We start from the raw sequence: 14936 nt of genomic DNA, 5'->3' as shown, positions 1-14936 counted from the left end.
AGGTTAAAGAGGAGAGAAATTTAAATTCTGATAGAAGCTGGAAAACTGCCCTTTGGAACCATCTTTACCAGTTTATCCTCCTGTGTTCAGGGTAGGAATGGGCCCTTTCCCCAGACCTTCATCTACACTACCCCCTTAACCTGCAGCAGCTTGTGCCCCTGGAGCAATGTTTGCTGAACCATATTCCCAAGAATACCCTCACTGGGCACTGTTTAGGAAAGGCTCCTGCCTGGAGAGCATGCCTCTTTCTTGTCTCTGGTAGGTTAATGCTTTCTTTCACTGCTTTCACACATAATGCATTTGGGGAGTCTGGCTGGAAGTGAGCTTTGTTCTGCTCTGAACTACTCAAGAATAATTCATCTCTCTGAAAGGTAACTTGTATATTGATCCAGAAACATTGCACGAGTGTAGCTTTTTCATTGATTCTTTGATAATGGGTCATTTCATTTCTAGCTCCTTGTGACTTCTCTAACTCGGATAAAAAACCAGGTGACCCTGAGCACATAATTCTTCTCCGTGGAAAGCATTTTACCTGCCAATTCACATTAGCTCAAAAAGCGACCCTGCAACCTGCAATCCTCCAAGTCACTTAGAACAATTCATTCCAGCAATGCCTCTCCCAACCTGCCTTATTCTTGTTTAATATTTGGGCAAGAAACGAAAGGAGTTTGAAGCAAATTGCTTCTCCTATTTTCTTGGAAGGAAGCAGAAGCAGATCTGAAACATCTTCCAGTGGAGTGAGCCCGCATGGACAAGAGCACTTGTAATCGCTTCCATTGCGTGATCTTAGCCAATTTACAACCACGTTCATTGAATTAATAATGATCAGCTGGGACTCACAGAGGCCTAATACCCAGGGCTCCACCGGGGGTTGCTGGCCAATAAATATTTACTGATGATAATTTGGTGACAGGGAGTGATGGGCTCAACCAGAAATTCAATCTTCCTGCAAAAGCGTCCCAGCCAAGATTCCTCCTCAAGCCACACGGATGCAGTACCCAGAGAAATGGGGGCAAAAGGAACTTTGAAGATATGTGGAAACTAAGAAATTGAGTTCTATGATTGTTTTGTTTGGTGAAAAGTAAAGGTAAACTCCTTAAACATCACCTTTTTAACCAAATTGTCAACAAAGGGAAGAAAATTTGGAATTCAACATTTGGCTCTCCTGGATTCTGAATTTTCCTTCCTATTTCAAAAAAGTATTTGGGGCACCTGGGTGGCTCAGTAGGTTAAGCCGCTGCTTTCAGCTCAGGTCATGATCTCAAGGTCCTGGGATCGAGTCCCGCATCAGGCTCTCTGCTCAGCAGGGAGACTGCTTCCCTCTCTCTCTCTCTCTCTCTGCCTGCCTCTCCGTCTACTTGTGATCTCTCTCTGTCAAATAAATAAATAAAATCTTAAAAAAAAAAAAAAGTATTTGAGTGATACGAGGCAGCAGGCATACAGCAGGCTGTACAGAGACTAAAAGGAGGCCCAGGGCAAGGAATGAAAGAAATAGAAAGCAGGAAAAAAAAAATGGCAGGAAAAAAAATTATGTTAAGAGACCCTTTCAACCCATGACCTATTTCATTGGCACTGAAAAACATTTAATCATTATTTCTCTCAAAGAGGAATCAGCCTGCTGTCTCCACTTGACAAACAGGAAAATTAGAGAGATAATTTAGCTATCAGGGTTCATCATCTTATTGGAGGATATATTAGTCTAGTCAAGATATGACAGGTTATGCTATAGTAACGAAGAACCCCAAAATCTTAATGACTCAAAACCATGAAGGTTTATTTCATGCTAAAACCACATGTCCATCTCAGGCTGCCAGGACATTCTGCTCATCAGAGTAACTCAAGGACACAGGTGGACAGAAAAGCCAATCGCCCTTTCAGAAGGAGAATCTTGCATCAACAATTAAACATTCTGGCCTTTAAGTAAAGAGCATTGATGACTACCACAGAGGGCAATGGTTAAGGCAAGTCTAGCTTTGACTCCCTCCCTGCTTCTCATTAACCAAGTGACCTTGAATACATCACTTAAACTCTTGGAGGCTCAGATTCCTTATCTGAAAAATGGGAATAATACAATTTCTTATGAAGTTGCTGTCAAGAGTAAATGAGATAATAAACATAAAGTACGAGCACACACTTGGGCCTCAGAAAATGATATGCTTTTTTTTGCTTTTTACTATATTAAAAGACTTCCAGCGAGCCCACTGAGTTCACACAGATGGGTGCTTTTGCTCATTTGAACATTATATGCAAAATTCTTTAAAATCTGAATTAAACCACAACATCTATACATATCTCAAGGCTTTCATTGCTACCTACCATGATTCCTAACAGTTCAGTTTTGTACATGGGGAAAGGTGACCAGAAGGAGTTTGCAGAACTGAGCCAAAGTTGTTCTACAGTTAAGAAAGTGTTAATATCCAACTTCGTGTCTCCTGACTTCCAATACAATCTTATTATCTCACGGCTATTCCCTGCTTTTTGTGCGTGGGGGTCAGTGGGGACAATATGCTGCACTCTAGGATAGCATCTTTAGCAGCAAACTTTTAGACAAGGATCAAGTAAAATCAAAAGATTATTTTCATTATTCATACACCATGACTATGCTCCACAACCATATTTCACATAATAACTAAAAAAAAATAAAGAAAGAAAAAAATGATTACAATTATAACTGTAATAATGGCTAATTTACTAAGAATTTTCCCTGTGCCAGGTGCTATTCTGAGAACTTTTAGAGGATTTTCTCATTTACTCTTCCCAATAACACTATGAGGTAGGTAATAATGTTACCCCATTTTGCACCATGAGGTGAAGTATCTTTAAGGTATCCTAAATAGTAAGTGGCAGATCAGGAGTCAAGCCCAGACAATCTTTTTCTGAAGCCCATGTTCTTAGCTTCTTCACTACAGAGTCATTATTTCTGAAATCCTGCTTACCAAAAAAGGGAATGGGGGCTGATGCAATTCCTCCACAAGTTCAAAGGCTGTGCTAAGAACTGTAGGATCGTTCAGACATACTGTTTTACCCTGTTTACACTCCATGTTTATACTCAGCATCTCCCCAGCATGAGACAATTAACAAACAGATAAGTTCCTGAACATGTAAAGAAAGAGCAGAAGAAAAGGGGCAGATTGGAGCATAGAGAAGGTGATCAGCTGATAATTACTAAATGACTGAATGGCAATTCATCATCACCAACTGAAGAAAACTCAAATTAATGCTCTTCTTGTGCTAGTCAACAATATCCCCATCATAAATGAAATATGAAATTCATCATTTCAAATTTGTCAGCCCCTTAACACAAAATACGTGCACCGGATTCTGAATATTGAACCTCATTGCACCACTGCCTTTTTACAAACCAAGGAAGAAGGTTTATGGAACAAAGTGTTTTAGGGAAATGTCATAAGATAGAGGCAGAGGGCGGGGGGAACTCATGCTTATCTCCAGGTAGAAGGGTTAGACCCCATGAATGGAGCAGGCAAGCTCCATTAGTCTGAAAGGTACTACTTCTGTGCTATGGGACCAAAAAAATTGGAGACAGAATTTAGTACCTACTATTTTAATGGTCAACTAAAGAAAATTTTATAATTCCCTATCTATGAAATTTTAAGGGACCAAGTTGTCTATACTAACCCCAAGATGTCATTTTCTGTCAAACAAAACAAATCTCTCTCCAGATAAAGACAACATTAAATGTAATTCTGTTTTTTAAAATGAATAACAGGATTAATAATCACTTAGTCATGAGCTAATAGAACTTACTAGGTTCCCCTTCCTGATTTCTCAGAAATATTTGGAAATTAATGGGATATGATTTATCAGACTAACCCTATAAGCTATTTTCAAGCCTTTGTTCCCTTTTTTTTTCAGGTGACAAAGTGGGCTGCAACTAAGAATTTGTGATCTCAGTGTATGAGCACTATTGCTAAGTGGAAACTGCAAGGGTAACACCAGTTTGCCAGGGTAGATTAGTGTCACATATAAGGCCTCGTCAGTCAACAAGCCTCAGATCACACACTTCTACTTGCTGTCCACACCTCCTCAACTGTGCCTATTAAAAAAGGCTCAGCCGCAGCAGTTGGTGAATGGTCCATTGTATGCTCTAGTAACTGGGATCAGAAACATATGAGCAATGAAAATTTATGGGCAAGGTAGAATCAATCCAAATTCATATGCCCTAAAACAATTATGTAACAGCCACCAAAGTTATCAATAACTTTCAAGTCAAATGGAACAGACCAGTGTCACTGAACCAACAGAAAGCCAAGATAACCCAAAAGGAAGCCCTCTGACTTTCTGACTGTCCAGGAGCCTTGATTCAGAAATGATGGAAGGCACTCTCCTGCTTAAATGCTGAGCAGAGAAATAGCTCTTAAAACCACATGTGGTCTTTCTCACACCTTTGGGGTTTTCTGGGCTAGGTCATGGTGGCCATGTTGGAAATAGGAACTCGGCACCACCAACATACATGTAACTGCGTGCCCGTTTTAGGACTTAAGTTGTTACTTTCCTCTAGGCAGAAACTAACTCTCTACTGGCCTTGGATAGGAGCTACAGCACTTGTACCACCAAGATCTAAAACTACTTTCGTCAAACTGATGATACGTATCACAATCTTGCCAATAAATACCAAATACATCAGCTCACACTTCCTGATAGCATAGTAGTTTTTCACTATTCCACAAATTGCCAGGCTTTCTCAGAATGGCTCACAGACTGTTGCCAAGACAGGAAGGGGAAGAGAAGGTCAAGAGGGTGAGGAATCTATCCCACCTCCACAACCAAGGCCTGTTTTATATGTTTCATACAGTGAGGCTACAGTTTTCCACTTGAAAAAGGGTCTGCTTCTTTAAAAAGTATGGAAACAGCTGTTCTAGATGCCTAGATTATCAGGAAAAAATCAGTATCTAGTTTGCCCCATTACAGAGAAGCAGCTATGGGGGTTTCCACTTGCACCTGCGTCCCAGGAGATACAGTCTCCGTGGTAACAGTGATTCCTCCATGCCTCTACCTCCCCCTGCTCCTTAACACCTGTCTCCCTTCCCTCAGAAGGTCTTGGAGAACCTTACCTCCCTCCTCCACGCCCCCATTCTGACCTGAGCCCAGAACGAGGGGAAGCAGGTGCCCGGGCCGGAGTCCAGCCAAAACTGACCGCACTAGCTCCCTAGGCAGCTCTGCCCCCATTAATCGGATCAGCAAGGAGGAGGTGCGGGCCCTTTATAGGGCAAAGGTGACCCAGAGTCAGCCACTTCTCAGAAGCCCCGGAGCCAGGCCATCCTCCCCTGGCTTTTCTGCTCTTCCACCCACAGTGCAATGCCCCTGCTGGTGGAGGACAACGGCGCTGCCCTCAAGACCCCAGTCCAGTACCTGCTCCCTGGGGCGGAGGCCCAGGACGTGGAAGATCTGTGCGGTGGTCGCCCTGGACGAGCCCCCGGCACAAGGCCGACTTCAGCAACCCAGCAGCAACTGCAGGGCCAGCACCTGATCCACCTGCCGAGGTGGCCTCAGGTGCCTGAGTCCTGCAGCCAATGGGCGAGCTGCTAGAGCGCATGCGCATTCACTGCCAGGCTCGCGAAGTGCCCAGACTCAGGAGCGGACCTGCTGGACCAGTGCTGGGCTTTCCAGGAGCATCTCTTTCGCGAGTGGCGTGTCTTCCGCTGGCTGGCCCGAGACCCGCGGTGGGTGCTCATCCTGGAGAACTCGCCCGCCTGCCACATCCTCCCTCCGGACAGCTCCCGACCTGACAGGTGGCCTGCTGGTTTGGAGCGACCCAGATCTCCTCGAAGTCACACCCTCCCTGAGCATCCCAGCCGCGCGGATGACCGAACTGAGTGCTCATGCAGCCTCAGCAGGGAAGCCGAGACCTGCACCCACACCGGGGCCCACGCCCCTCACACGCGGACTCATCCTTAAGAAAGCCCAGCGACCACCGCCTCCTCAGCATCACGGGGATGTGAGTTGGCCCCACCAGCCTGGCCAGGCTGCAAAGAGGGCCCCAGGCTGCACTGAGGGCGATGAGCTCCTCTTGTCAGTGCCTTAGAACCTCCTTCTTCTTGGGTGACTGGTGGGACTGAGTGCCACGCCCCGGTTCTCTGTATCTTTGCTGCTATGTGTTTCTGCTGCCAAACTGAGCACCGTGGCCCTTTCCGGTTCTGTTTGAGTGAGGGAGCAGGTTTCCCCCTGCCCCATGCCTTGGGCCCGCAGTCTGGGAGCAGTTGACTCCAGTGCCTTCCATAGAGCTCTCTTCCCTGCCCAGTTTTCCCAGGGCTGCAAACCCCTCAGCCCTTGTCTTGAAGGGTCTCCAGGTTGTGGCATTCTAGGGTGGTAGGGGAGGAACCAGTCTCCCACCTCCTCCCTCGGGACTGATACAGCGGCCACCAATCTCTACCTAGGAGGGCAGGGAGGGGAGAAGATCTGTTACCACTTGTGAAGGGAGCAGGGGTCTGTATTCAGGCCCTCAGAGTCCAACTTCTCTAGGCTTATCAGCAGCTGAAGGCTGCTCCTCCACATCATTCAAACCCTGACCCCTCATATTTACCTTGACCACCCCAAGGCCTTGGGTCTTGGCTCCCCCAGTTCCTGGTGCAGGGGCATAACTAGGACCCCTTTGTGGTGCCATATAAATATGTATATGTGTACATAGATTTCTAGGGGAAAAGAAAAGGAAAGGGTTGGAGTAGAGACACTCTTTCAACTCTTTCCTAGGACCATGAATTAGAGAGAGGGAGGGAAAGGATTTTTACAGTTTTTAAACTACTATTTTCTGAATGAAACAGACTAGGCCAAGAGGCCCCAGGCCCCATCCTTTGTCCCTCACATCCTCTTTGTTACAATTATTAATTCAGTACACATTTATTGAGCATCTTCTCTGTGCCCAGCATTGTGCTAGGCCCAGCAGCTGAGCAGGGTGGGGGGGGGTGTCTCGACACTTACTTGGTGCCTCCCCCACCCACCCCATACTTAACCATTGCCTTTTGGAGACCTGTGGGAAGTGGGACCCTTTTTGTGTAGTTTGGGAGACTCCAGGAAGCCTGACCAAGCTGTCCCCCTCTCCCATGCCAACCCACCCCCTGTAGCCCCCTGCCTTGCCCCCTGCTGGCTGGGGGCAGCTGCCAGGACATCTTACAGCTTTGACTTCTTTATCTGAAACCCCTCCCCCCAAATGAGGAGTTTGGGAGTCAAGGCCTTGGACTGTCCCCAGGGCCTAACAGTTAAGGGGACCCACATACCAGTGCCAAGGGTGATGGTAAGTAGCGATATCATTGCTCCTCCCCACCCCCCCAGAACTGGGAGTGGGAGGGAGGACAAGTTTGGCCTAAATCAGGTGACCTTTCCCATTGAGCCCCACAGTGTTAAGACAACTAAAGAGAATGCCAGAATCTTCCCCCACCCCACCCTCCAAAGAGAAGCAGCTATGTGTATAGCAGTGCTCTGGGTTTTTAGAGTAAGGTATTTTCCTTTCTCATTAGTGAACGTTAGCTACCCCTCAGTACTCTGGGAGGAACCAGCAACCCTGAGTGCCTCAACAGCCTAATGGGGCCCCTACTTGATTAACAAAAAAAGAAAGGAAGGGAGGAAGGAAGGAAAGAAGGAAAGAAAAGACATGAGGAGGAAGAATAGGAGATATGAACAAAACAAGTAGTAAAATAGAATGATGCCACCATGGAAATGCTATCTTGTCACCTAGTTTCATAGAAATTTACCCATCTTTATAGAAATGGTTCAACCCAGCTATTAAAATCTTCGCACAGGGGCACCTGGGTGGCTCAGTGGGTTAAAGCCTCTGCTTTCGGCTCAGGTCATGATCCCAGGGTCTTGGGATCGAGCCCCACATTGGGCTCTCTCCTTGGCAGGGAGCCTGCTTCCTCCTCTCTCTCTGCCTGCCTCTCTGCCTATGTGATCTCTGTCTGTCAAATTTAAAAAAAAAAAAAAATCTTCACACAGACTGAAGGAAGCTGAGAGACCAAAGAACTTGAGTAGAGGCTGTGTCTGTGTTCAAGAGGCTGTGTCTGTGATGGCCTATTAGCTGACAGTCCTGCTGAGTCTACAGAGCAAGGGAAACTAGACCCTAGGCTGAATCATCTCTAGTCAATTCTGGATACATCTCCAGACAAAAGAGCAGTCAGACACTCTGGCACCAAAGATATGACCAAGAAAATGCAGGGAAATGATCTGTGTACAGGTCTATGATCCCAAAACAACCTATGGCAAAAAGTCTTTGACTCCACATGCATCAGACTGCTTTCATCCTGGTTGTTCCCACAACAGACACACCCACTGGCAAGCTCCTTTCAGAACAGGCCAAGATAACTCCTGCTTCTGAGGCCAGAGCCCCAAGACACCCAAATGGAACTTCTTAAAAAGCTCAGAGAGGATCACTTTAAATGACTTCTCCTCTAAGCACTGAGTCTAGGAGAAACTCCAGTCTCAGTTTGAGGGGCACAGACCTCAGGGTACCTCTGTGCATCTGGGCCGAGGATTTTGAGGTGGAAAAGGACAAAGCTCTGCATTATGCACTGCTGGGTGGCTTTCCCAGCCCCTCAAAGACCTTCCTCCATCTTATCTGCAATCTGACCCAGCCTAAGGAACTCTGAAGTCATGAACTAATCCTTTCTCTTCTCCAGTAAGGCAGCTTCTTTCATACGGACATTACTAAGGTGACCCCTCGTCATTAGCTTGGCGTGGAGGCTCAGCAGCTTTGCTTTGTGGCGGCTTTGATCTGGTATTTTCATTATGATATCTACAGAAGAATTTGGGGACATTTTATAAGCCCTAAAGACCTAAATTGGATTTTTAGAGATTCATCAGCTCATGAAATCTTAGGTTATGTCATTGTTGTGAAACGGCCAATAAAAAGGGATCTGAACTATGTGTCTCTAGTGACCACATGTTTTCTCACAGTGAGACTCCTCTACAGCCAGGACCAACAGACGACCCAGCAACTAGCTAAAGGAGGTGGCATTGTCAGAAGACACCAGGACTTCTGTCAGCATTTTCTTTGTCCCTGTAGGGGAAAAAGTTCCAGTTCTTATTTCTTTGTTTGCCAACAAGATGCTCAGTTGTCTAGAATTCGTCTGTGAAGAGTCCCACAGGAATCCGGCAGTCACACCAGAGCAAAGGAATTCATTCCAAGTGATTAGAATGGAAAGTTATAATAGTAACTTGCTAATATCATTTATTCACAGCAGAGATCTGCAGTCTTTGTGGGCTGAGCCATCATTTTGTTTATTAGGAAGGAACGATATCAAGCTCCATCAGAGGAAGTTAGATCATTTAAGTATAAGAGATTTAAAGGCTGTACGCATCCCTACCAGTGCATAGACAAAAGAGAGAAGATGCAGCCTTATCAAGGCAGGTCCAGGCAAACAGCGAGGAAATGAAAGATGGTGGGAGAGGTCTTAGTCCTCTGATTCTGTATTCCCCATCCCAAACTTGCCATAGAGATACTGGGACTAGTCTCCCTGATCAGAGCCCACATCTCCCACATAGCTGCCAGGTTCTGCTTCTGGTCCACGGACAGAGTCCCTTAGAATGAATGGCATAGGACAGTGGCCTAGATGAAAAATTCAGAGGGTACTTCAATTTGACCTCCAAAGCCTATGTTTGACTACTCTTAGCCTAGATTCTTTAGGCAAGGATTAAAGGCTAATACTTTAGTTGGGAAGTTCAATGCCAGGGAAATAAAGTGAAGGGAAAGGAAGATGAGTTAGGGAAGGATGGGAAGTCAATGCAAGCTCATGTCTTATTGTGCTGTCCACTGCTTCCTGACAAATCTTAAAGAGATATACCAATGGGTATACCTACTTGGCCATACATGATGTCTCCATTCAGGCTATAAAGAGAAAAAAAGAAAAAAACTGTACCACAGGGCTGTCCATCAAAGGGAAGAATGGAGAGGGAATTTACCCATCTCGTCTCACTGGCTAAAACGTAGCCTATTTAATTTCCCTGCCTTTCTGAGTTGCACTGAATGGCCCTTACTCCTGAGAAAGCTAGGACCTCCCCCACACACTCCCACCCCCATGGCATGGTGCTCATTTACATCCAGAAGTACTGGAAGGAGACAGACTCTGGGCATCAGAACCGCACCAGATCCTTGCCGGAGTCCATCCCCATCACAGCTGAGACAGAGGAAGCAGCTGTGTTGACAAGGCAGGGGAGACCAAGAGAAAAAGGGGGCCCTGAGATGCATCAGATAAAAATGACCTGATAATGTAGTTAAAGGAAATCACTCTTTGCTCCTGATTTTCAACGTAGCTGTCATTGATTCTGAACCCGTCACGGCAATTGGCAAAATCTGGAGGTTGTGTGAGAGCCCACAGAAAGGAATCTGAGATATGTGCCTCTGGTGACCACAAGGTTTCTCACAGTGAGACTCTTCAGCAGCCTAAAGTAAGACAAGGAGCTCCTGCCCCTCTGCCTCTCTAAGTGACCTTCAGGAATGGAAGACATCCAAAGCTTTTTTGCACCTGCTCTCTGAGACAGGCTTTCCACTTTCCAGCCACAAACATAACGTTGGCCAAATTAAATCTATTTTGGCCCATTGGGCTATTATGGGACTCCTCTCTAGTTCTTGGTCTGATGATGCATATCAAGAAGCCAGAAAGAAGTATGCATGCCCTTTTCCCTATATTGAGGCAGGCAACATAGCAATAGGCCAAGGGTTTTAGGTTGGGTTCTGGAGTCAGCCTAATGTAATTGGGGCCACCACTTTCCTGTTAGGTAACATTTCTCTCTCTCTCTCTCTGTATTCTCTTGTATAAAATTAGAACCTCTTCAGGTCGCTCCTGGGTAGCTCAGGCAGTTAGGTATCTGACTCCTGATTTCAGCTTAAGTCATGATCTCAGGGTCCTGGGATCCAGCCTCATACTAGCCTCTGTGCTCAGCATGGAATCTGTTTGTCCTTCTCCCTCTGCCCCTAAAAAATTTATTTATTTATTTATTTATTTATTTATTTATTTATTTATTTATTTAAGAGAGAGCAAGTGAGAAAGAAGCATGAGTGCAGGGAGAAGGCAGAAGGAGAGAGAAATAAACAGACTCCTCGCTGAGCAGGGAGCCTGACACAGCAGCTCACAGCTCCATCCCAGGGCCCGGAGATCATGACCTGAGCTGAAGGCAGATGCTTAACCACCTGAGTCACCCAGGTGCCCCATAAATAAAATCTTTATTTTTTTTTAAGATTTTATTTATTTATTTGACAGACAGAGATCACATAGGCAGAGAGGCAGGCAGAGAGAGAGGAGGAAGCAGGCTCCCCGCTGAGCAGAGAGCCGGATATGGGGCTTGATTCCAGGACCTGGGATCATGACCTGAGCCAAAGGCAGAGGCCTCAACCCACTGAGCCACTCAGGTGCCCCAGTAACATCTTTTAAAAACAATTTAGAACCTCTTCATAGACCTGCGGTAAGGATGAAATGAGACATTCTCTGGCAAGTGTCTAAACAGCACCTAAAAGTCAAGAAATATTATTAATAAATAAAAATCTCTTGTGCGTTATTATACTTCACTGTTTTGGTCCTAGCTGCCAAAAAATTGGGAAGTAAATGTGACTGCGTTTGACCTCCTCATTTACACACTTCTTTATTCCTCCTGACTTCCAGCTTTATTGTATTTGCATTGACATGTGACTGTCCTTTATAATAAGCTGCATCTTTTACCTTCTTGCCCATGTGCTGTTCTCTTTACCCCACTTCATCCCATCCCCACTGTTCCAGGTAAAGAAACCGCCAGCCGGTCTGTGTCCTACAGCCAGTGCCCTTTGCTGGCAGCAAAATGATTGCTCCCTCATTAAAAGGTGAGGGCAGGGAGGTAGGGCCCAGCTGTCAGCAGCAGAATGCTGGGGGGTAGCAGAGTGCTGAGGAAGTGGAGCTGGAGTAAGTCCTTCAAAACAGACAGACCCCCCCCTCAGACAGCTGCAACCCCCCACAAGCCAGCTCCCCACCCCGTGACCATCCTTGAGCCATTTAGTACTGGCCAACACTCTTGTGAGGAGGTAGGAGGCACCCTATTTTCTCCTGCCCAAACAGTGCATTCTGTTTCCTACAACAGTGAGTCTCTTGGGTAATGGACAGGACAGTTCATTCCTCCAGATGTAAAACCCCAGACTTCAGAACACAAACAGAATTGCAGTTTCCACGAGGTTACTAAAGCTGCAGATTTCCACATAACTTCCTTGGGTCCCCAAAAGTCTCACTCACCTTTGTGATTCCTTCGCAACTACCAAAAGGCCCAACAGCTCAGAGCTAGCGGCTTTTCTGAGCCGCAGCCCCCCAACACAGCCATTCGTGCTGCTGAGAGAGCTGACACAAGGTGTAGGGGAGAGGAGGCTGGGAGCCAGCAGCCGTAGGCTATGTGCCCCCTCCCCCCCCATGCTCCATGCTGCCCCTTCCCCCCACCCCCAGGTGCCGCAAGCTTCCCCTCTGCCCCACAGTGCCCCATGCTCCCTTCAACTCCTCTTCCCAATGCTCACATCCGACCACCCCCAGCAGCCAGGGGAGTTATTTGCACTGCTGAAAGAAAGACTGCAGCAAATGCTCCTGCTGTGGGGGATGGGAGAGAACCTCCTGCTTCTTCAGGACTACAGATGGTCTTCTGCTCTGAGCACCTTTGGGTCCCTGTGCCCCCAGGACCCTTACAGTCCTATCCATCATCTCGGGCCACAGGGCACAGACTGAGAATAGGGAGCGAGCTCTGGAAATGTGGAAAAAGTCCACTGCAAACCACTCAGAGCCCTTCTGTGTCAGGAATCCCAGATGGACCAGGAGAACTGGGCTAAAATAAAGGGTCTGGCCTCATAGTCCTGGGAAACCTTGTAATCCAGAACAAAACGGGCGAAGAAAATCCAGATGCAGTCCACTCTTGGTAACCGCAGAGCAAAGCCTGCTTCTTTGTTCAGGCCCCAGCCAAACCCAACAAAATAAATATAGTCTCTCAATTTCCATGGCCTTGACTAAGACTGTCAGAGTAGAACATTAATTTTATAGAAAACATTTTCTGTATCTGAGCCCCATTTTGCTGAAGGCAGAAAACTTAATCTTGTCAAAGTTAAATCAATGTCAGTGCACACCCTGTCTTCATCAGTCTGGACCTCTTTCAGCCTCTCCTTGCCCTTTCAGGGCCGTAGGACCTTTGGATAGTCACGCTGAACTAAGAGGGATGCCAGGACCCCCACCAGGCTGCCTCAGGGCCCCCTGGCAATCCCCCCATCACCTGTGACTTCTCCACCTCTGGTCTTGCAGGACGGGGAACACAGGTCCTGCTCTGGTGCCACCTAGACTTATCTGGGATTTCTATCAACATCTCTCTTCTGCTGCTGGGCTCTAATGGTTTGATCCTTACCCTGAAATACTCCTAACATCAAATTCAATTTATCTACTAACTCAAAAAACAAAACCAAGGAAATTTCTCCAAAGCCAATAAAAAGTTTGCAGTTGTCAAGAAAGACTGTCCTTGCTTACTCATTTTTTTCCCAATCCTATTGTTTATGCAGTCAGCCTTATCCCCCTCCAAGTTTTTTGACTTTTGGAACTCAAATAATAATAACGGTAATAATAACAATAATAATGGTAATTTTTAAATAGCAACAGCATTTCTCTTCTAGGCAAGGTAGAGCCCAAGGAACTATGTGATCCCTAGGACCCATTTTTAGAGCCTCCCTTGTTCCAGATGTCTGCCTTGGGTATTGAGCTGGAAAGAGCAAAGAAAGGAAATGCTGTTTTTTTTTTAAAATAAGCAGCTTTTTAGAACCCAAAGGAGGTAAAAATGTCTTACCCTAAACCAGTGCTGTAGAAGCACTTGTCCAACAAAAACAGGAATAGCTTCTGCCATCAAAAGCTGTGGCTCTCCTGCAATTGTCTTGAAGGGAAACACGAGCTAATAACACAAGTTGCCCTTCAAGCTGCCATTTCTTGATGATTTTCCCTCTTCTTTGTGAGATTCCTTGTCACCAAAAAATAAAGCAGAGAAAACTGAGACAGAAGATAGGAAAAGGAGCAAGTAAAGATCACAGGAATATTTACCAGCCTATAAAATTTGGAGACTTTAAAAAAAAAAAATAGATGTTATCTTTCTGAGACACAAATGCATAAATAATGATTTTTTAAAGATTTATTTATTTATTTGAGAGAGGGAGAGAGAGCACAAGTGGAGAGAGGAGTAGAGGGAGGGAGGGAGAATCTCAAGCAGACTCTGGGCTAAACATGGAGCCTGACATGGGTGGGGCTGGCTCTCTCACAACCCTGAGATTATGACTTGAACTGAAACCAAGAGTTGGATGCCCAACCAACTAAGCCACCCAGATGCCCCAATGATGAAGGTTATTTTATTTCACTTTATTTCTGATTTAATTTTAACTTTTCCACTAGTACACAATTTCTAATTTCTAACATTGATATATCATTACAAGCCATATTCAAATTTCCTCAATTATCCTAATGCTGTCCTTTAAAGTCTGACTTTTCCTTAGTATTCAAGATCTAATCAAGGATCACATTTTGCATTTTTTTTATTTTTATTTTTTAAGATTTTATTTGTTTGTTAGAGAGAGAGAGAGCACAAGCAAGGGAGTGGCAGGCAGAGGGAGAAGCAGACTCCCATCTGTGTAAGGAGCCCGACAGGGGACTCCATTCCAGGACTGACTCTGGGATCATGACGACCTAAGTTGAAGGCAGACACTTAACTGACTGAGCTATCTAGGTGTCCCATGCATTTTTTTTTTTAAAGATTTATTTACTTTTAGAGAGAGGGAAAGAGCATCCACATGTGAGGTAAGGAGCAAAGGGAGAAAGAGAAAGATTCTCAGGCAGACTCCAGGCTAAATGTGGAGTCTGACATGGGGCTCCATCTCATGACCCTGAGATCATGACCAGAGCCAAAAACAGGAGTCAGGTGCTTAAATGACTGCACCACACAGACGCCTCCATACATTGCAT

The sequence above is a fragment of the Lutra lutra genome, chromosome 7 (assembly GCF_902655055.1).
Source record: "Lutra lutra chromosome 7, mLutLut1.2, whole genome shotgun sequence".
Lineage (NCBI taxonomy): Eukaryota > Metazoa > Chordata > Mammalia > Carnivora > Mustelidae > Lutra > Lutra lutra.
This window is presented reverse-complemented; position numbering follows the sequence as displayed.